Below are 23960 nucleotides of genomic sequence, written 5' to 3'. Positions count from 1 at the left end.
CTTGGAAGTGGGAATTAATCCAAGAGTCAATTTTCCCTTCAATTTTACTGTGAGTGAGTAGTTAAGAGTACCTAATAAAGGTCCTTCCATTCAGGTTGGACTGAGTCCTTTAAATTATGCTTTTCCTAGAACACATAATTCCGTGGTTGCAGGTCATGGGGCATCTGATCTTTATCCAAAGATTAATGAGATAAGCTTCAGAAACAAGAGTGTCTTTTTAATAATTTGATGAAACTTTACGTTAATATAGTATAACAGTAAGGAGCTATCCAGGAATGAGTCAGTAAATGCAGACCTCCATTAACAAAATTTGGATTTAACATTCATTGAAAGATAATCTTTTTTTTTTCCTCTAGAGTTACCTTTATTTCTGCCCAATATATCCAAATTAAGACTAATTTGTTGCAGAATAGTCTGGTCTCAATAAACTTGACCTGATTAATTTGGCTATAACTATATGATTAAATAATAAATAAAAAATATATGATTAATTATAGTTATATCCAAATTAATCAGGTCAGGTTTATTGAGACCAGACTTTTTCTGCAACAAATTAGTTTTATATGACACCACCCTTATGGCAGAAAGTGAAGAGGAACTAAAAAGCCTCTTGATGAAAGTGAAAGAGGAGAGTGAAAGGTTGGCTTAAAGCCAAACATTTGTAAAACGAAGATCATGGCATCTGGTCCTATCACTTCATGGGAAATAGATGGGGAAACAGTGGAAATGGTGTCAGACTTTATTTTTTTGGACTCCAAAATCACTGCAGATGGTGACTGCAGCCATGAAATTAAAAGACGCTTACTCCTTGGAAGGAAAGTTATGACCAACCTAGATAGCATATTCAAAAGCAGAGACATTACTTTGACAACAAAGGTTCGTCTAGTCAAGGCTATGGTTTTTCCTGTGGTCATGTATGGATGTGAGAGCTGGACTATAAAGAAAGCTGAGCACGGAAGAATTGATGCTTTTGAACTGTGGTGTTGGAGAAGACTCTTGAGGCTCCCTTGGACTGCAAGGAGATCCAACCAGTTCATTCTGAAGGAGATCAGCCCTGGGTGTTCTTTGGAAGGTATGATGCTAAAGCTGAAGCTCCAGTACTTTGGCCACCTCATGCGAAGAGTTGACTCATTGGAAAAGACTCTGATTCTGGGAGGGATTGGGGGCAGAGGAAAAGGGGATGACAGAGGATGAGATGGCTGGATGGCATCACCGACTTGATGGACGTGAGTCTCAGTGAACTCCGGGAGTTGGTGATGGACAGGGAGGCCTGCTTCATGGGGTCCCAAAGAGTCAGACACGACTGAGGGACTGAACTGAACTGAACTAATAATTAATCATATAGGCTTTTGCTTTACTATATTTTTAATTGAATTTATTTTTATTTAAAGGATAATTGCTTCATCCTTTGGTTAGTTGGTTTCTACCATACATCAACATGAATCAGTCATACGTACACATATGTCCCCTCCCTCTTGAACTTCCTTCCCACCCCCAACTACTTCCCACTCCTCTAGGTTGTTATAGAGCCCTCGTTTGGGTTCGCTGAGTTTTATAGCAAACTCCCATTGGCTATCTCTTTTACATATGGTAAGTGTATATGTTTCTATGTTACTCTCTCATATAAGGAATCTTAGACTGAGCTTTTAAAAGTTGTCTCAGGGCTAGGAAAGTCACAGCAAGTGGGCTTATTTCTTTATAGATGTAGGTCAATTAATTCCTTTTAAAGTCCCCAAAATACCTTAAAATTTCTATACCTGTTGATGAAGTAGCCTTCCTAATTTATCTGTGAAGAATCTGTATATTTCACAATTGCAAAGTATATATGGAATATAATACTTTTTCTTTAAATTTGAATTTTTATTTCTGGCTTTATTATGCTAAATTTTTATGTAAGAAAATAATGATAACCTTAAAATAACTGCTTTCTTCCTGGGACTTTTAAAATAAATATATACTTAGCAGTAGTTCTCAGGTTCCATATACATTCTGTTTCAAGTGCAACACCAAAAAAAATACATTATATATTCCCTTTGGTTTTAGCTTCCTGCTAATTTTTGTCTCTCTTATATATTCAATTTTATTTAGCTTTCATTTTATGTCAGATATTTTATACAAATATTAGGTTACAGCTCATGGACACTTAGCATTCTCTGAACGTATTTCAAGAATTTAGCAAATGATGTGATATTTAGAATCTTTGCTTTTCCCATATGTCTATACACATAAAGATGTTTTCTTAGAAGAATTAGCTATGATTTTGGATTTTGTGCTCTCTCTCTCATGTACATGTATCCCCCCATCCCAAACACCCCTCCCACCTTCCTCCCATCCCATCTCGTCCCTCTGGGTCGTCCCAGTGCACTGTCTTTGAGTGCCCTGTTTCATGCATTGAACTTGGACTGGTCATCTGTTTCACATATGGTAATAAACACGTTTCAATGCTATTCTTTCAAATCATCCCATCCTTGCCTTCCCCACAGAGTCTGTTCTTTATATCTTTACATCAAAATTTGATGATTTGGAGCTATTATATTCTATGGTTTCTGAGTTTTTAAAATTTTATTCCAAAATGAACTAGTATTTTCAGGAGATGGAAAATGTATAAATTACTATTGTGGCTGTGACATATAAGCAAAAACTTGATAGCTTACGGTAACATAGATCTCGCTTTCAGGCTTTCAAAATAGGTTTCATAATGCTAAAATGAAGATTTCACTAGGGCTTCATTCCTTTTTGGAGGCTCTAGAAGATAATGTTTCCTTGTCTTTATAGTTTCCAGAGATTTCCCACCTTCCTTAATTCATTATCTCATTTCATCTTTAAAGGTCACAAGGATCATTTATTGATAAGTTTTTCTCATATCACATTGAAAGTGAAAGATGTTTAGTTGTGTCCAAATCTTTGTGAATCCATGGGCGATACAGTCCATGGAATTCTCTAAGCCAGAAGACTGGAGTAGGTAGACTTTCCCTTCTCCAGGGGATCTCCCCAACCCAGGAATTGAACTCAGGTCTCCTGCATTCAAGGTGAATTCTTTACCAGCTTAGCCACAAGGGAAGCCTTATCATATTACTCCTACACAGACTCTTTTCAGCCTCCCTCTTCTACATTTAAGGATTCTGCCATTACATTGGACCAAGCCAGATTATCTTTGATAATTTCATTATGTCTGAAGAACTATGGACAGAGGTTCATAACAGTGTACAGGAGGTGTTGACCAAAGCTATCCCCAGGAAAAAGAAATGCAAATGCAAATTGGTTGTCTGAGGAGACCTTACAAATAGCTGAGCAAAGGAAAAGTGAAAGACAAAGGAGAAAAGGAAAGATATACTCATCTGAATGCCAAGTTCCAAAGAATAGCAAGGACAGACAAGAAAGCCTTCTTAAGTGAACAATGCAAAGAAACAGAGGAAAAAAAAATAGAACGGGCAACACTAGAGATCTCTTCAAGAAAATTAGAGACACTAAGGGAACATTTCATGCAAAGATGGGCACAATAAAGGAGAGAAACAATATGGAGCTAACAGAAGCAGAAGAAATTAGGAAGAGGTGGCAAGAATATACAGAAGAAATGTACAAAAAAGGTCTTAATGACCCAGATAAACATGATGGTTATCACCTAGAGCCAAATGTGAAGTCGTCTGGAAGTCAAGTGGGCTTTAGGAAGCATTACTACGAACAAAGCTAGTAGAGGTGATGGAATTCCAGCTGAGCTATTTCAAATCCTAAAAGATGATGCTGTTAAAGTTCTGCACTCAATATGCTAGCAAATTTGGAAAATTCAGCAGTGGCCACAAGACTGTAAAATGGTTTCATTCCAATCTCAAAGAAGGGCAATTGCAAAAAAATATTAAAACTACCACACAATTGTGCTCATTTTACATGCTAGCAAGATAATGCTCAAATCATTCAAACTAGGCTTCAAGAGTACATAAACTGAAAACTTGCACATGTAGAAGCTGACTGTAGAAAATGCAGAGGAACCAGAGATCAAATTGCCAACATCTGTTGGCTCATAGAAAAAGCAAGAGAACTCCAGAAAGAAATCTACTTCTGCTTAATTGAGCATGCTAAAGCTTTTGACTGTGTAGATCACAACAAACTGGAAAATTCTCAAAGATTTGAGAATACCAGATCACCTTACCTTCCTCCTGAGAAAGGTCAAGAGGCAACAGTTAGAACCAGACATGGAAAAACAGACTGCTTCAAATTGGAAAAAGAGTATGAGAAGGCTTTATATCACTCTGCTTATTTAACTTAAATGCAGAATACATCATTCAAAATTCTGGGCTTGATTAATCATAAGCTGGGATCAAAATTGCTGGGAGAAATATCAATAACCTCTAATATGCAGATGATACCACCTTAATGGCAGAAAGTGAAGATGAACTGAAAAACTTCTTGATAAATGTGAAAAAGCAGAATGAAAAGGAGGGTTTAAAACTCAACATTAATAAAAACAAAAAACAAAGGAAACTAAGATCATGGAATCTGGTTCCATCACTTCAAGAAAAATAGATTGGGAAAAATGGAAACAGTGACAGACTTTATTTTCTTGGGCTCAAAATCACTGTGGACAGTGACTGCAGACATAAAATTAAAAGACACTTGCTTGTTGAAAGAAAAGCTATGAGAAACCTAGACAGTGTATTAAACAAACAAAAAACAGACACATCACTTTACTGACAAATATCCATAACTCAAAGCTATGTTTTTTCCACTAGTTATGTACAGATGTGAGAAGTGGACCATAAGGAAGGCTGAAGCTGAAGAATTGATGTGATTGAACTCTGATGTTGGAGAAGACTCCTGAGAGTCCCTTGACTAGTAAAGAGCTCAAGTCAACCCTGAATATTCGTTGGAAAGACTGATGCTGAAGCTGAAGCTTCAATACTTTGACCAGCAGATGTGAAGAGCTGACTCTATGGAAAAGACCCAAATTCTTGGAAAGACTGAAGGCAGTAGGAGAAGGGGTTACAGAGAATGAGACACTTGGATGGCATCATTGAATCAATAGACATTATTTTGAGCAAACTCCAGGAAGATAGTGAGAACAGGGAATTCTGGTGTGCTACAGTCCATAGGTTTGCAAAAATCAGACACAACTCAGAGACTGAACATCAAATCTCCTTATGTTAAGGTCATTTGGTTAGTATCCTTAAATCCCTTTGCCAAAAAACGGATAGAATTCACAGATTCTGGAAATTCAGTTCAATTGAGTTCAGTTCATTTGCTCAGTCATGTCCAACTCTTCGCAACTCCATGGAGCATGCCAGGCCTCCCTGTCCAACACCAACTCTCGTAGCTTACTCAAACTCATCTCCATTGAGTCAGTGATGCCATCCAAATATCTCATCCTCTGTCATCTCCTTCTCCTCCAACCTTCAATCATACCCAGACTCAGGATCTTTTCAAATGACTCAGCTCTTTGCATCAGGTGGTCAAAGTATTGGAGTTTCAGCTTCAACATCAGTCCTATCAATGAACACACAGGGCTGATCTCCTCTAGGATGGACTGGTCAGATCTCCTTGCAGTCCAATGGACTCTCAAGAGTCTTCTCCAACAGCACAGTTCAAAAGCATCAATTCTTTGGCACTCAGCTTTCTTCATAGTCCAACTCTCACATCCATACATGACTAGTGTAAAAACCATAGCCTTGATGAGATGGACCTTTCTTGGCAAAATAATGTCTCTGCTTTTTAATATGCTGTCTGGAAGTTAAAACATGAATAGCTTTGGGATGCCTTTAATTCTATCTCTAGCAGAAGAAACCTAGACATCGTGTTAAAAAGCAGAGATATTACTTTGCCAACAGGTCCATATAGTCAAAGCTATGGTTTTTCCAGTACCAACGTATGGATGTGAGAGTTGGACCACAAAGAAGTCTAAGCGCCAAAGAACTGATGCTTTTGAACTGTGGTTTTGGAGAAGACTCTTGAGAGTCCCTTGGACTGCAAGAAGATCAAACCAGTCAGTTCTAAGGGAAATAAATCCTGAATATTCATTAGAAGGACTGATGCTGAAACTGAAGCTCCAATACTTGGGCCATCTGATATGAATAGCTGACTCACTGGAAATGAGTCAAATGCTGGGAAAGATTGAGAGCAGGAGGAGAAGGGGGCCACAGAAGATGAGATGGTTGGATGGCATCACCAACTCAGTGGACATGAGTTTGAGCAAGCTCTGGGAGATGGTGAAAGACAGGGAAGCCTGGCGTCCCAAAGTCCATGGGGTTGCAAAGAGTTGGACACAACTCAGCGACTGAACAACAACAACAGAAGAAAGTGATTATTTTTCTATCTTCTAAAATACATATTCAAACTTTATCCTAAAACTATTTTAAATATACCATCATTTGAATTACAATATTTAATAAAAATGAGTCAGAACAGCTGGAGGGAAGAGGACTTATAGAATGGCAGTGTAAATAGCTCAGTAACTCTCTCCACAGCAAAGCAACAATTTAATCAGTGAATTATAATTTTAAAAGATCTTTCAATTGGCTCAAAATGGGGACATTTATATATATGGGAAATATATTAGTGCTTATGTAGGCCGAAGTTTAGAGTGGGACAGAAATGGAAATTGACTGCTAAGTAGCCCAGGATTTCCTTATAGAAATGAAAATGTTATAATATTTGATTGTGGTAATGTTTGAATAATCCTGTGAATTTGCTGAAAATATTGAATTACATAAACTGACAGTTACATGGTATAAAATTTATATCATTCTATTTCCTTCCTTACCAGGATACAACTCCTGTATGTTAAATTTTTTGCCTCTTATCTCTATATTTGATATTAAATTTTGACAAAATTCATTTCTGGTTCTGTTATAGATAGTTTCTTATTTTAAAATATTCTATTTATTTCCAAAAATTCAATTTTGAACCAGTTTGATTTAAAATAACAGATAAAAGGCAACAATCAGATCAGATCAGATCAGATCAGTCGCTCAGTTGTGTCCGACTCTTTGCAACCCCATGAATCGCAGCACGCCAGGCCTACCTGTCCATCACCAACTACCAGAGTTCACTGAGACTCACGTCCATCAAGTCGGTGATGCCATCCAGCCATCTCATCCTCTGTTGTTCCCTTCTCCTCCTGCCCCCAATCCCTCCCAGCATCAGAGTGTTTTCCAATGAGTCAACTCTTCGCATGAGGTGGCCAAAGTACTGGAGTTTCAGCTTTAGCATCATTCCTTCCAAAGAAATCCCAGGGCTGATCTCCTTCAGAATGGACTGGTTGGATCTCCTTGCAGTCCAAGGGACTCTCAACAGTCTTCTCCAACACCACAGTTCAAAAGCATCAATTCTTTGGCGCTCAGCCTTCTTCACAGTCCAACTCTCACATCCATACATGACCACAGGAAAAACCTTAGCCTTGACTAGACAGACCTTTGTTGGCAAAGTAACGTCTCTGCTTTTGAATATGCTATCTAGGTTGGTCATAACTTTCCTTCCAAGGAGTAAGTGTCTTTTAATTTCATGGCTGCAGTCACCATCTGCAGTGATTTTGGAGCCCAGAAAGTGATATTTTATATAAATATGAATAAATTCTGGACTAATACAAAGGCGATTATACTTTTTACATTATGTATGAGCAATTTAAATGCAAGTGAACCAGGTTCACAATACCTTGGAATGGAGAGAAAGTTTGAAATAGCTCAATTACCTGAACTTACACAAATTTTGCTTATTTTGCCAAAAATTCCCAAAATGAATCCTACAAAAGTCTTGTGGTCAATGTTTTGTTGTTAGAATAACTACATATTGAATAGATAAGTAAAGATAATTATTACATAAAAATATTTGGTAATGTTCATTTTAATGCAAGTATCTCATCCCAATAATTTTCAGTTTTTGTTAATGTTAAAGCTACCTTTTTTCTTATTATTCTCAAACAATTCTTAGCTCTTCATATGAGGACTTCTGAAGCAAAATTTCATGTAATCAGCAAAAACAGCATAATTTAAAAACACATGATATGGTATATAATATTAAATTAATCTGAGACCTGAAATAAATATAAATAAACAGAGGTTAGGAATTATTAGATATTTTCCAAGCACTATTATTTGGTAGTATTTTTAGAGCATAACTATACTGGTTTATAGGTCAGCATCCTACTCTTCATTTAATTAAAAGATAGTTAATGATAAAAATATTATGAGAAAATTCTTAGATTGTTATTGGTAGCTTTTATATTAAATAAAACATACTGAGCAACGAAAAATATTATATTTTTTCTAATAGCCTACTTGTTCCTTATAAAAGATTTTACAGAAGAAAAAAATAATTGGAAACACTCTCAGAAGAAACCTACCAAAGAAGTTTGAATGAATGTTTAACCAGGAAGGTCAAGTTTTGTTGTTATTGTTTTGTTGGTTTACTAGAATTAACTGTTCGAATTTATTTAAAATCTTCAAGAGCACATAGCAAAAAAGAACAATAACATCTAAAACATCTCATTTGAATATACATATTGATCATTTATGTTTTCCAAAAAATCACTGAAAATGTACTCAAAGATGAAAAAAGCATTAGACATCAATATTAATAATCACATCAGAAAAATATTTTTTTTTTAAATAAGTAATCCAGGACTTCCCTGGTGCTCCAGTGATTGAGACTCCAAGCTTCCAATGCAGGGAGTGCAGGTTGGATCCCTGTTTAGATAACTAAGATCCCACAAGCCATGCAGCATGGCCAAAAGATACACACATACACACACACACACACACATATATATATATATATATACACACATATACATATATATGTATATGTAGTAAAATTAAATAAGTAGCACAGACATGAGTGATAACTGACTTAGGCATGTAGGGGAAGATATAATTTAGTTGACTACAGAGGAAGAAAAAATTGTGAACTCAATCAAATTGTCCCACAAAACCTCTTTAGAAGCTCAACTTTTAGACAAACCAGGCCCCACAGACGGCAGAGGAGGATATCAGTTTTCAAGTAGAAAGATCAACTGAAACTAGGTGTTCTCAACACAGTCCTTCCAATGAACACCCAGGACAATCAGGGAAAATCAACTCAACTGTAGAAAACCATGATCTGCTGCTTTTTTATATCATGCAACCAAACCACCACTATCACCCCTCCCCACACATTCAAGTCACTTTCTAACTTCCCAGTCACAGACTAGAGACACATTCTTTACAGAAAGTGAACCAGAGTGGCACAGCAGAACTTTTCCAGCAGAAGTTTAGAAAGAGGCATGGGATTGAAAGGCAGGGGATTCAGAAGAGTAAAAATGTTAGTTGCTCTGTCGTATCTACTTCTTCGTGACCCCGTGGACTGTAGCCCGCCAGGCTCCTCTGTCCATGGAATTCTCCAGGCAGTGGGTAGTGGGTAGCCATTGCCTTCTCCAGGGGATGTTTCTGACCCATGGATTGTACCGAGGTATTCTGAATTGCAGGCAGATTCTTTACCATCTGAGACACCTGAGCCATCAGGGAAACCCAAGGGGATTAAGAAAGGCTGCCTATTTAAAATGAAGGAAACATAACCTCCTTGCTTTTCAGTGTACTTTCAGAATGCAGCTAAATATATACCAACTTGTACACACAAACATACATACATGCACACACAGATAACAATGAAAGCAAGGCAGAGAAATCTTCTTTAAAGAAACTGAAAGTTCCATCACCAGTGTCAATATTTGCCAAATTGCCAGCTCTACAACTGTCTCGTGCCTTCCTGGAGTTGCACATATATGTGGGAATATGACTCTCAAAATAAAGTAATAATTCTAGACAGGGAAGATGATATGCATTTTCTGTATTCTTGGGTGGTTTTGCTTAACCTTTATCAAGTCTACAACTCTTGCCTGTACCACATTTATTATGAGTGTCTCATGCATGGCTTCATGTTGCTTCTCAATTTCCTTTGAAAATGCTGTCTGCTCAGCCATGGAAGAAAAATCTAATCATTTTCTTTACATATACATGAAAACCAATTTTATTTCGGTGTTATCTTTTGATATACGCTAAGAATGTGACTTCTTTTTAGTGGACTCTGTACAGGATACATGTCCTCAACATAATGTCCCTGTGTTTTAGGGTCAGCAGTAAACCATGCAGAGTGCAATGCAAATGTTATCCTATCATGTTTGTTTTAGGACTAAAAAAAAGGAAATTTACTAGATATCAATATTTCCATGAATAACAATTATGAGGAAGAGGTCAACAGAAAAATTGCTTTGGCATGGAACACATGACTTTAATTTCATGAAACATTCATTATTTTAATTTCATGAAAATTAAAATACCCTGAACTACAAGGGGAGTGGAATCTGTGCAAAGAAAGTAATCACATATATGTAGCTAATTGCCTCACTATTTAAACCATATGCTGTTCTTTTTCTCCTTTCAACACATGGTCCTCTTGCAGCTACACAATTAAAAGAGTCTCAAATACTTAATGCAGTAGCTAGCTTCCAAAAAGCATCCCCAATGAAACAATCACCACTAGTGCTGTTGTTGTTCAATCACCAAGTCATATCTGACTCTTTGCAACCCCATGGACTGCAGCATGCCAGGCGTTCCTGTTTCTCATCATCTCCTGGAGTTTGTCCAAGTTAATGTCTATTGAATTGGTGATGCCATCCAACCATCTTATCCTCTGTCACCCCCTTCTCCTCTTGCCTTTAGCCTTTTGCAACAACAAGGTCTTTTCCAGTGAGTCACCTCTTCGTATCCGGTGGCCAAAGTATTGGAGTTTCAGCATCAGTCCTTCCAATGAATATTCAGGGTTGATTTCCTTTAGGATTTACTGGTTTGATCTTCTTGCTGTCCAAGGGACTCTCAAGAGTCTTTTCCAGCACCACATTTCAAAAGCATCAATTATTTGGTGCCCAGCCTTCTTTACAGTCCAGCTCACACATCTGTACCTGACCACGGGAAAGACTCCAAAATCACTGCAGATGGTGATTGCAGCCATGAAATGAAAAGACACTTACTCCTTGGAAGGAAAGATATGACCAATCTAGATAGCATATTAAAAAGCAGAGACATTACTTTGTCAACAAAGGTCTGTCTAGTCAAGGCTATGGTTTTTCCAGTAGTCATGTATGGATGTGAGATTTGGACTATTAAGAAAGCTGAGTGCCAAAGAATTGATGCTTTTGAACTGTGGTGTTGGAGAAGACTCTTGAGAGTCCCTTGGACTGCAAGGAGATCCAACCAGTCAATCCTAAAGGAGATCAGTCCTGGGTGTTCATTGGAAAGACTGATGTTGAAGCTGAAACTCCAATACTTTGACCACCTGATGCGAAGAGCTGACTCATTTGAAAAGACCCTGATGCTGGGAAAGATGAGGGCAGGAGGAGAAGGGGACGACAGATGATGAGATGATTGAATGGCATCACTGACTCGATGTACATGGGTTTGGGTAGACTCCGGCAGTTGGTGATGGATAGGGAGGCCTGGCATTCTGTGGTTTGTGTGGTCACAAAGAGTCAGAGATGACTGAATGACTGAACTGAACTGAACTGGAAAGACCATAGCCTTGACTATATGGACCTTTGTCAGCAAAGTGGTATCTTTGCTTTTTAATATACTATCTATGTTAGGGTCACAAAAATTTGTATACGACTGAAGTGACTGAACACACACACATGCTGTTTATTATAGCTTTCCTGCCAAGAAGCAATCCTCTTCTAATTTCATGGCTAAAATCTCCATCCCCTGTGATTTCAGAGCCCAAGAAGAGGAAATCTGTCACTGCTTGCACCTTTTTGGTGGCAGCTTTCCTAGTGGCTCATATAGTAAAGAATCTGCCTGTATTGTGGGATACCTGGGTTCAATCCCTGGGTTGAAAAGATCCTTGGAGAAGGAAATGGCATCCCATTCCAGTATTCTTGCCTGGAAAATTCCATGGAGAAGAGCCTAGTGGGCTACAGTCCATGTGGTCGCAAAGTTTCTGACACAGCTGAGAGACTAACACTTTCACACTTTCACATCCAGTTGCATCATCCTCTTTCATGATGATTGTTGCATGATTCTGTGACTTATTTTAATCTCTAGAATGTGGTGATAAAACACTTTGTCAGTTTTTGTTTTTAAATCTTAAAATCTTATATCCTTTTGCTTTTGTGCTTTTGGAATCTCTGAGTTACCATGCAAATTGTTTAGCTGTCATACATAGAGGGGTGACATGAAGAGGTTATGATGCTACATAGAAAGGGAGAGAGGACCAGCTGCCCAGTGTTCAGGTGGCCCAAAGGAGCCTCCAGATGACTCCAGCTTCAGCTGCTAGCTGACTGAGTCAATAAGAGACTCACTCAGTGAACCCTTGCAAGTTCAGTCAGCCATTGCACTTTGAGACAGTCTCAGTACATAACTGCCATAAATCCAAAAATCATATTTGCCCTCTTAGGATCTTAATATCTTCCCAATTACTTTATAACAAATATATCCTTACAATTTAAACAATCATTTTTGTAATTTTATCAAATTACCAAAAAACTGTAATACAAGTATGCTGTGCTCCCTAATGTATATGTGGGGCACTTAGCTAACCACTCAATTTCCTTCTCTCTGTAATAGTGTTCATTTTAACAGTGTTTTTGGCATAAACAACAAGCATGTCTAATTTAGCCACTATGTGGATTGAAAAATAGAAAGGGAGGAAAGGCAGGGGACATTTGATTTTGACATGGCTATTCTTACTTTTCCCCATGCCTCTTCTTGCAATTATAGACAGAAAAGAATTATTATTTGATTTATGTGCAGGATAAGCCAGATTAAACCAGACTCAACATTCTGACTTGATTCCCATCATCTCATAGGAACAAACTTCCTAGTGTAATGTTTTCTTGTTAGAGTCAATTCTGGACTTCCATCCAAAGTAGCAAATATTTACTGAGAATTTATATATGTTTGTCCAAATTTGTATTCAAAAGGAAATTCAAATGTGAGTATTACATCATCAGATCAGATCAGTCGCTCAGTCGTGTCTGACTCTTTGAGACCCCATGAATTGCAGCACACCAGGCCTCCCTGTCCATCACCAACTCGCAGAGTTCACTGAGACTCACGTACATAGAGTCAGTGATGCCATCCAGCCATCTCATCCTCTGTCGTCCTCTTCTCCTCCTGCCCCCAATCCCTCCCAGAATCAGAGTCTTTTCCAATGAATCAACTCTTCACATGAGGTGGCCAAAGTACTGGAGTTTCAGCTTTAGCATCATTCCTTCCAAAGAACACCGAGGGCTGATCTCCTTCAGAATGGACTGGTTGGATCTCCTTGCAGCCCAAGGGACTCTCAAGAGTCTTCTCCAACACCACAGTGCAAAAGCATCAATTCTTTGGCACTCAGCCTTCTTCATAGTCCAACTCTCACATCCATACATGACCACAGGAAAAACCATAGCCTTGACTAGACAAACCTTTGTTGGCGAAGTAATGTCTCTGCTTTTGAATATGCTATCTAGGTTGGTCATAACTTTCCTTCCAAGGAGCAAGCGTCTTTTAATTTCATGGCTGCAGTCACCATCTGTAGTGATTTTGGAGCCCAGAAAAATAAAGTCTGACACTGTTTCCACTGTTTCCCCATCTATTTCCCATGAAGTGGTGGGACTGAATGCCATGATCTTCGTTTTCTGAATGTTGATCTTTAAGCCAACTTTTTCACTCTCCACTTTCACTTTCATCAAGAGGCTTTTGAGTTCCTCTTCAGTTTCTGCCATAAGGGTGGTGTCATCTGCATATCTGAGGTTATTAATATTTCTCCCGGCAATCTTGATTCCAGCTTGTGTTTCTTCCAGTCCAGCGTTTCTCATGATGTACTCTGCATAGAAGTTAAATAAACAGGGTGACAATATACAGCCTTGACGAACTCCTTTTCCTATTTGGAACCAGTCTGTTGTTCCATGTCCAGTTCTAACTGTTGCTTCCTGATCTGCATACAAATTTCTCAATAGGCAGACCAGGTGGTCTGGTATTCCCATCTCTTTCAGAATTTTCCACAGTTTATTGTTATCCACGCAGTCAAAGGCTTTGGCATAATCAATAAAGCAGAAATAGATGTTTTTCTGGAACTCTCTTGCTTTTTCTATGATCCAGTGGATGTTGGCAATTTGATCTCTGGTTCCTCTGCCTTTTCTAAAACCAGCTTGAGATCAGGAAGTTCACGGTTCACATATTGCTGAAGCCTGGCTTGGAGAATTTTGAGCATTACTTTATTAGCGTGTGAGATGAGTGCAATTGTGCAGTAGTTTGAGCAATCTTTGGCATTGCCTTTCTTTGGGATTGGAATGAAAACTGACCTTTTCCAGGCCTGTGGCCACTGCTGAGTTTTCCAAATTTGCTGGCATATTGAGTGCAGCACTTTCACAGTATTATGTTTTGGGATTTGGGATAGTTCAACTGGAATTCCATCACCTCCACTAGCTTTGTTCATAGTGATGCTTTCTAAGGCCCACTTGACTTCGTATTCCAGGATGTCTGGCTCTAGGTCAGTGATCACACCATCGTGATTATCTGGGTCATGAAGATCTTTTTTCTACAGTTCTTCTGTGTATTCTTGCCATGTCTTCTTAATATCTTCTGCTTCTGTTAGGTCCATACCATTTCTGTCCTTTATCGAGCTCCTCTTTGCATGAAATGTTCCTTTGGTATCTCTGATTTTCTTGAAGAGATCCCTAGTCTTTCCCATTTTGTTGTTTTCCTGTATTTCTTTCATTGATCGCTGAAGAAGGCTTTCTTATCTCTTCTTGATATTCTTTGGAACTCTGCATTCAGATGTTTATATCTTTCCTTTTCTCCTTTGCTTTTCGCTTCTCTTCTTTTCACAGCTATTTGTAAGGCCTCCCCAGACAGCCATTTTGCTCTTTTGCATTTCTTCTCTATGGGAATGGTCTTGATCCCTGTCTCCTGTACAATGTCACGAACCTCATTCCATAGTTCATCAGGCACTCTATGTATCAGATCTAGGCCCTTAAATCTATTTCTCACTTCCACTGTATAATCATGAGGGATTTGATTTAGGTCATACCTGAATGGTCTAGTGGCTTTCCCTACTTTCTTCAATTTAAGTCTGAATTTGGCAATAAGGAGTTCATGGTCTGAGCCACAGTCAGCTCCTGGTCGTGTTTTTGCTGACTGTATAGAGCTTCTCCATCTTTGGCTGCAAAGAATATAATTAATCTAATTTCGGTGTTGACCATCTGGTGATGTCCATGTATAGAGTCTTCTCTTGTGTTGTTGGAAGAGGGTGTTTGCTATGACCAGTGCATTTTCTTGGCAAAACTCTATTAGTCTTAGCCCTGCTTCATTCCATATTCCAAGGCCAAATTTGCCTGTTACTCCAGGTGTTTCTTGACTTCCTGCTTTTGCATTCCAGTCCCCTATAATGAAAAGGACATCTTTTGGGGGAGTTAGTTCTAAAAGGTCTTGTAGGTCTTCATAGAACCGTTCAACTTCAGCTTCTTCAGTGTTACTGGTTGAGGCATAGACTTGGATTACTGTGATATTGAATGGTTTGCCTTGGAAACGAACAGAGATCATTCTGTCATTTTTGAGATTGCATCAAGGACTGCATTTCAAACTCTTTTGTTGACCATGATGGCCACTCCATTTCTTCTGAGGGATTCCTGCCCGCAGTAGTAGATATAATGGTCATCTGAGTTAAATTCACCCATTCCAGTCCATTTTAGTTCACTGATTCCTAGAATGTCAACATTCACTCTTGCCATCTCTTGTTTGATCTTGTATTACATCATATATACCCACAAAAATTTCAATACTTAGCCTAATATTTCCTAAACCAGTGAGCCTCATCACATGACTTTTCCATAGATTCTCAACATTCCAGATTGCCAGAGTAGATGTAGAAACTTAAATGAGGTGGGAAAATTTGCTTGATGTTGGCTTTACATGTCTTTATAACTCCTGGTAGCTCAAACAGTAAAGAATCCACCTGCAGTGTGGGAGACTTGGGTTCGATTCCTGGATTGGGAAGATCCCCTGAAGGGGGGCATGGCAACCGACACCAGTATTCTTGCCTGGAGAATCCCCATGGACAGAAGAGCCTGATGAGCTACAGTCCATGGTCTCGTAAAGAGTCGAACATGACTGAGTGACTAAGCACACGCATAACTACTCTGGGGCTTCCAGATGGCTCAGTGGTAAAGAATATGTCTGTCAATGCAGGAGATACAGGAGAAGTGAGTTTGCCCCCTGGATCGGGAAGATCCCCTGGAGGAGGAAAGGGCAACAATCTTTGGTATTCTTCCCTGGAGAATCCCATGGATAGAGAAGCCTGGGGCCACAGTCCATGAGGTCACTAAGACTCTGACATGACTGAGTGACTGAGCATGAATGCATAGCTATTTCTGCACAGTAGTTAAATTTTTCCAAGTACTACTACCCTAGATAACATGATCAGAGTGCAGTTACTGACGTTAACTATTAATCAAGACTAATGGAAATGGATGAATACTATACTGAAGTGCACGCTCTTTTACACATTGCATGCATGCTATGCATGCTAAGTCGCTTCAGTAGTGTCCGACTCTGTGCGACTCCATGGACAGCAGACCACCAGGCTCCTCTGTCCAAAGGATTCTCTAGACAAGAATACTGGAGTGGGTTGCCATTTCCTTCTCCACTTTTACACAAAGTCACTTTAAATATTGAAATGAGGATTCAAAAAAAAGTTGGGTAAGGCCTTCTTTTGTAGTCCAGTGATTAGGACTTTACCTTTTAATGCAGAGGATGCAGGTTCAATCCCTGTTTGGGGAACTAAGATCCCACATGCCTCATGGCCAAAAAAACAGAACATAAAAACAGCAAAAACAATATTGTAACAAATTCAATAAAGACTTAAAAAAAAAGATGGGCAAGAACCATAAGGCAGCACAAGTATACATTAAAATCTTTCAAGCAATTCAGATGTATGAAAAGTTGGATATAAAATTATTATTGTACAACTCAGCTTTCATATATTATAGATGCTTTCTTGGCATTCAGCCTGGGGATGGATGGTCAATGGGATGTGAGTCATCCCTCAATGATGTATTATTTGGCCAAACACATAAAAGTAATTGCTGAAACCTAAGACACTCTGAGTTCCATTATTTTCCCCCACGAGAATTTTGGCAGACTCTCCAACTTATTCTGTAGTGGTCAGCACAGTCAATGACTGAAATAACCACTGGAGTCACCTTGAGTTCACAGTGCCACTCTTCCCCATGAGGCCACTTTCTTTCCTGGGTCTTCACTGAAACCCCTGCCATTGTTGTGCCATCTTAGCTTTTTATTTACTTGGTGGAGTTTCTCTGTACTCTGTGGTGAGAGAGTCTCTCCTCCTTTCCCCACTCTCCCCACAAGAGCAGACCCCATCAGCTCTTGCTTTCCCTCTTGAAGAAGAAAATAACGTAGAAAGGCTGTTCTTGCCTAGGGAGAAATAGTTACTTTTGTTTCTTTTCCCCTTTCCAGTTTTTGTGTCTGACTCTTTGCAACCCCATGGACTGAAGCTTGCCAGGCTCCCCTGTCCATGGAATTTTTCTGGCAAGAATACTGCGGCGGGTTGCCATTTCCTACTCCAGGAGATCTTCCTGACCCAAGGATTGAACCTGTATCTCTTGAGTCTTCTGCATTGGCAGGTGATTCTTTACCACTGTGCCACCTGGAAACCTTAAAGGGACTAAAATATTTCCTTTTTGAATGATGGAACAAATCCTCTCTCTGTCTCTCTATCTCCATTTCTCTTTCTCTCTCCAACTCTACCAAGGGAATTTTCCATCTGCCTCACTCCATTTTCCTCTTGCTCTTTCTCTCTCTCTGTTTCACATATTCATGCACATGAATATTTCTTGCATTCTCATGTACTTTGTGGCAAACATCAGGTGAGGTACATTCACATATATTAATCTCAGTTAAACCACACAATCTTGTTGAACTTTGTGAAGGATTATATTACTGAGAATCTTTAATATCAGAAATAGAGCAATCAAACACTTTATGGTATGCAGTCTGGCTCATGCTAGGAAGTATTTGTTGTTGTTCAGTCACTCCTTCATGTCCAACTCTTTGGATCCCATGGACAGCAGCAAGCCAGGCTTCCCTGTCTTTTTCACCATCTCCTAGAGCTTGCACCCAACCATTTTGTCCTGTTTTTCCTTCTCCTCCTAGGGAGTATACTATCTACTAAGAAAATATATAGTTTGCTTGAAATTTTAAGAGTGTGAGTGGTTCAAATCAGTGTTCTTTCGTAGTTTAGAAAAGGAGAAATCCATCTAAGCAAAGCTGTACTGTAGCTATCATGACAGCTTGAGTTAGGTCTTGAAGAATTGGTAAGATGTGATAGAAAAAAAAGGGACACTGAAATGAAGTGAAATGTGGCATGAATCGGGTTGGGGATGAAGCAGTTGCAAAGAGTTAGGGTAGCATAATGCAGTGGAATAAGCTCTAGTCTTAAAAGGAAAAGATAAAATATTGATGCTGCTGTGTCAATAGAAGGACTAATAAAATTATTTATCAATCTGACCCTTCTTCACCTGTTATATGAAGTATAAACAATTTCATAAATACTAATTCTCTTAACACTTCTTGGGGAACATTATGATCATAGCTCTACTCATTATTTTAAAATATCAGAAAATATCAGCTTTGTTGAATTGTTTTTATCTTGTTTTTGTGTTCTACCTTGTCTGATGAGTACAGAGAATAGCTGAACTGTTGGGAATATTGTGTGAAATGTTTGCCATAAGGAGACAGCTTGTGAATCTCTTCACTGATTTGCCCCCAACACACTCATCTTCTTTATGGCCCTGCATATTGTTTCTGAACTTCCCAGGTGGCTCAGCGGGTAAAGAATTTGCCTGCAATGCAGGAGATACAGGCAGATGCGAATTCGATCCTGGGTCCAGAAGATCCCCTGGAGGAGGGCATGGCAACCCACTCCATTATTCTTGCCAGAAGAATCTCATGGACAGAGGAGCCTGGTGGGACCTGCCTATATGGTCGCAAAGAGTTGGACATGACTAAAGTGAATGAACACACACACATTCATTCAGATGACAGACAGATGGATGGATAAATTCATTCTGTGTGCTGACCAGGGCAGATATCCACAGAAAATAAACTGGAAAGCAGACCTTCAGTTTTTATGTATTCTATTATCTCTTCATCTGCTGTCTCTAAGAACCCAAACTTTAGAAAAATTTTGCTACCCACCTCACAAAAACACACAGCATGCTAAATTCATAAAAGTGTGTTCTTATAAATATAAGATATAAACTGAATAAAAGGAATTGGAAAATAAAGGTAGAAATAGGTGAAAATAAATGAGGAGATGTCACCCCTTTAAAATTGTGTAATCCTATTATAATATCAAATGAACAATTAAAATTTTCCTTTTTTTCCCTCAAGCTACTTTTTTTTTTTTATGGAAAACTGGTTTTATTGTTTCTTATTTTCTATACTGGTCAGATCAGTTCAGATCAGTCGCTCAGTCATGTCCAACTCTTTGCGACCCCATGAATCGCAGCACACCTGGCCTCCCTGTCCATCACCAACTCCCAGAGTTCACTCAGACTCACATCCATCGAGTCAGTGATGCCATCCAGCCATCTCATCCTCTGTCGTCCCCTTCTCCTGCCCCCAATCCCTCCCAGCATCAGAGTCTTTTCCAATGAGTCAACTCTTCGCATGAGGTGGCCAAAGTACTGGAGTTTCAGCTTTAGCATCATTCCTTCCAAAGAAATCCCAGGGCTGATCTCCTTCAGAATGGACTGGTTGGATCTCCAAGACAGGGTCAAAAAGCTTGTGTGTAATCCAATTGAAATTCTAGTTATAGAAGAAATACATGTAAATACTCTAATTTTTATCCTTTTATGTTTCTTTACCACCAATATTCACCTGCCCGAAATTTCTTTTAAGTATTGAGAAGATACACTTGGTTATGAAGATAAAAATCTTATTTGTAGGTGAACTAAATCTGGCAATTATTTTTTATTTTCAACTAAATCTTGACTTTTAGACTATCTTTGGCCAATTAGTATAACACAGATAAACTGCTGACTTTCTTGTTCTGAACAGTAGAAAATCCCTGACTTCACCAGAGCCTCTTAAGAAATACTTCTTTATGGTAATATTTTCAAAACATTTAGATTAATAAAGACAATTTTTTGAGCCATAGCTAATAATATTTGAAAATAGGTTGAAACCAAAGGACTGATCATGTTCTGTGTTTTTTTTTTTTTTCTTGATATTTTTCATAATATTCAGTGGTGAATTTAAATCTCTTTCATATAGTTCCACTATAGTGATCATTTGGTACCTTAGCATCTTAAATAGCTGCAAGATAATTGCATAAGGCATATTGTTTCAAAATTACTTTGAAATAAATACATATCTTGAGGCAGACTGTATTAATATGGGGTCCAGTATGCAGACTGAATCCAAGATCATGAAAAGTTCTTAGGTACTATCCTTACTTCTGCCATATATCAATCTTTTCTGCTGATGAAGCAGTTAGTAGGATTATGGTTCAGGTTTGATCATGGATGTTAATAAATAGAAAGTACTATATGGGAAAGGCAGGTTACTACAGACATAGCTGACTAATTATCTGTTAAAGGGTTATGGGCTTTTCCTGCATTGTCTGAACAGAGTATTTATGGATCCACCATTAAACTATACTGGGTGTCACAAATAGGTGATCAATTTTAGAAAACATAGCTAGTATCTCAGAACTGTCATTATAAAACATTGCTCTTTCTGTTGCTTTCTGTCTAAAAGTTATACAACTGTTTGTCCTATCATAATTTTATTTTCTCTTTAGTATGGTTTATCAATGGATAACTTATTATCTGGGCTTCTCACCAGCTATTTGATTTTTTGTTATCTATACCTTTCAATGGGCTTCCCAGGTGTTTCAGTGGTAAAAAAAATCTACCTGCCAATGCTGGAGACCCATGTTTAATCCTTGGGTTGGAAGATCCCCTTGAGAAGGAAATGGCAACCCACTTCAGTATCCTTGCCTGGGAAATACCATGGACATAGGAACCTGGGAGGCTACAGTCCATGGGGTTGAAAAGAGTTGGACATGACTAAGCAACTAAAACAACAACAACATACTTTCTAATACATTCTATGAGTTAGGTTTATCAAAAGCTTGAAAATGAGTATACTACCCAAAGCAATTTATAGATTCAATGCAATCCCTATCAAGCTACCAACGGTATTCTTCACAGAGCTAGAACAAATAATTTCACAATTTGTATGGAAATACAAAAAACCTCTAATAGCCAAAGCTATCTTGAGAAAGAAGAACGGAACTGGAAGAATCAACCTACCTGACTTCAGGCTCTACTACAAAGCCACAGTTATCAAGACAGTATGGTACTGGCACAAAGACAGAAATATAGATCAATGGAACAAAATAGAAAGCCCAGAGATAAATCCACGCACATATGGACACCTTATCTTTGACAAAGGAGGCAAGAGTATACAATGGGTTAAAGACAATCTCTTTAACAAGTGGTGCTGGGAAAACTGGTCAACCACTTGTAAAAGAATGAAACTAAAACACTTTCTAACACCATACACAAAAATAAACTCAAAATGGATTAAAGATCTCAATGTAAGACCAGAAACTATAAAACTCCTAGAGGAGAACATAGGCAAAACAGTCTCCGACATATATCACAGCAGGATCTTCTATGACCCACCTCCCAGAATATTGGAAATAAAAGCAAAAATAAACAAATGGGACCTAATTAAACTTAAAAGCTTCTGAACAACAAAGGAAACTATTAGCAAGGTGAAAAGGCAGCCTTCAGAATGGGAGAAAATAATAGCAAATGAAGCAACTGACAAACAACTAATCTCAAAAATATACAAGCAACTCCTACAGCTCAACTCCAGAAAAACAAATGACCCAGTCAAAAAATGGGCCAAGGAACTAAATGGACATTTCTCCAAAGAAGACATACAGAGGGCTAACAAACACATGAAAAGATGCTCAACATCACTCATTATCAGAGAAATGAAAATCAAAACTACTATGAGGTACCATTTCACGCCAGTCAGAATGGCTGCGATCCAAAAGTCTACAAGCAATAAATGCTGGAGAGGGTATGTAGAAAAGGGAACCCTCTTACACAGTTGGTGGGAATGCAAACTAGTACAGCCACTATGGAGAACAGTGTGGAGATTCCTTAAAAAACTGGAAATAGAACTGCCTTATGATCCAGCAATCCCACTGCTGGGCATACACACTGAGGAAACCAGAAGGGAAAGAGACACGTGTACCCCAATGTTCATCGCAGCACTGTTTATAATAGCCAGGACATGGAAGCAACCTAGATGTCCATCAGCAGATGAATGGATAAGAAAGCCACGGTACATATACACAATGGATGTATTACTCAGCCATTAAAAAGAATACATTTGAATCAGTTCTAATGAGGTGGATGAAACTGGAGCCTATTATACAGAGTGAAGTAAGCCAGAAAGAAAAACACCAATACAGTATACTAATGCATATATATGGAATTTAGAAAGATGGTAACAATAACCCTGTGTACGAGACAGGAAAAGAGACACTGATGTATAGAACAGTCTTATGGACTCTGTGGGAGAGGGAGAGGGTGGGAAGATTTGGGAGAATGGCATTGAAGCATGTATAATATCGTGTATGAAACGAGTCGCCAGTCCAGGTTCGATGCACGATACTGGATGCTTGGGGCTGGTGCACTGGGACGACCCAGGGGGATGGTATGGGGAGGGAGGAGGGAGGAGGGTTCAGGATGGGGAACACATGTATACCTGTGGCGGATTCATTTTGGTATTTGGCAAAACTAACACAATATTGTAAAGTTTAAAAATAAAATAAAATTGAAAAAAAAAGCTATGATTTATTTACCTAATATTTCCTATAAGTTTCATCTCTTGGTAAATTTTGCTTTCTTTAACAAGATTGACTGGTATAAAAAAAAGTCTTGCATTATAATCACTCCAAAAATAATAATAAATGATAATAATAACAAATTTTGGTAGAAAATTATCTCACAATGTTGGCAAATAGTACCTTTTGTAGAGGATTCAGGTCCATTTGTAAACAAACTAATTTTTGTTTCGCTCAATGTTACTCTGATATATTACATTTTTGAACAAGGATCACTAAAATAAATCATAGTAATTTATCTCTGGGCTTCCTAGGTGGCTCAGTGGTAAAGAATCCAACTGCCAATGCAGGAGACTCAGGTTTAATCCTTGGTTGGGGAAGATCCCCTTGAGAAGGAAATGGAAAACCACTCCAGTGTCCTTGTCTAGAAAATTCCATGGACAGAGGAATCTCACAGGCTACAGTCCATGGGGTCACAAAAGATTCGGGCACAACCTAGAGACTAAAACAACAGCAACAAATTAATGCAACATAGCATAAGATAGAATCTGATAATTAACTACTTCATGATCTCTGAATATATATATATATATACATTCCAACAAAGCCTTTTCCTCAAGGTTTTCTTTACTTCTACTAAATTTTAGACAAACTTCTTTCTGACTGTAGGTCTCAGCTTCCCTCTTCTGAGAGTGTTTACTCTACAAAACTTGTAAATTCTTTCTTTGCCTCTTTACAATGTAAATCTTCTTAGAAGCCTGAGGCCAGTTCTACCACCCAAGGAAGGCTTTGTCAAGGGGCCATCTTGCCAGTACATGAACCCTGAATTTCCAGATGTTCAAGCTGGATTTAGAAAAGGCAGAGGAACCAGAGATCTAATGGCCAACATCCACTGGACCATTGAAAAAGCAAGAGAGTTCCAAATAAGCATCTACTTCTATTTTATTTACTATGTCAAAGTCTTTGATGGTGTGGATCACAGCAAACTGTGGAAAATTCTTCAAGAGATGAAAATATGAGACCACCTTATCTGCCTCCTGAGAAATCTGTATGCATGTCAAGAAGCAACAGTG

The sequence above is a fragment of the Bos indicus genome, chromosome 6, assembly GCF_029378745.1.
Source record: "Bos indicus isolate NIAB-ARS_2022 breed Sahiwal x Tharparkar chromosome 6, NIAB-ARS_B.indTharparkar_mat_pri_1.0, whole genome shotgun sequence".
NCBI lineage: Eukaryota > Metazoa > Chordata > Mammalia > Artiodactyla > Bovidae > Bos > Bos indicus.
Note: the sequence above shows the minus strand (reverse complement) of the source record.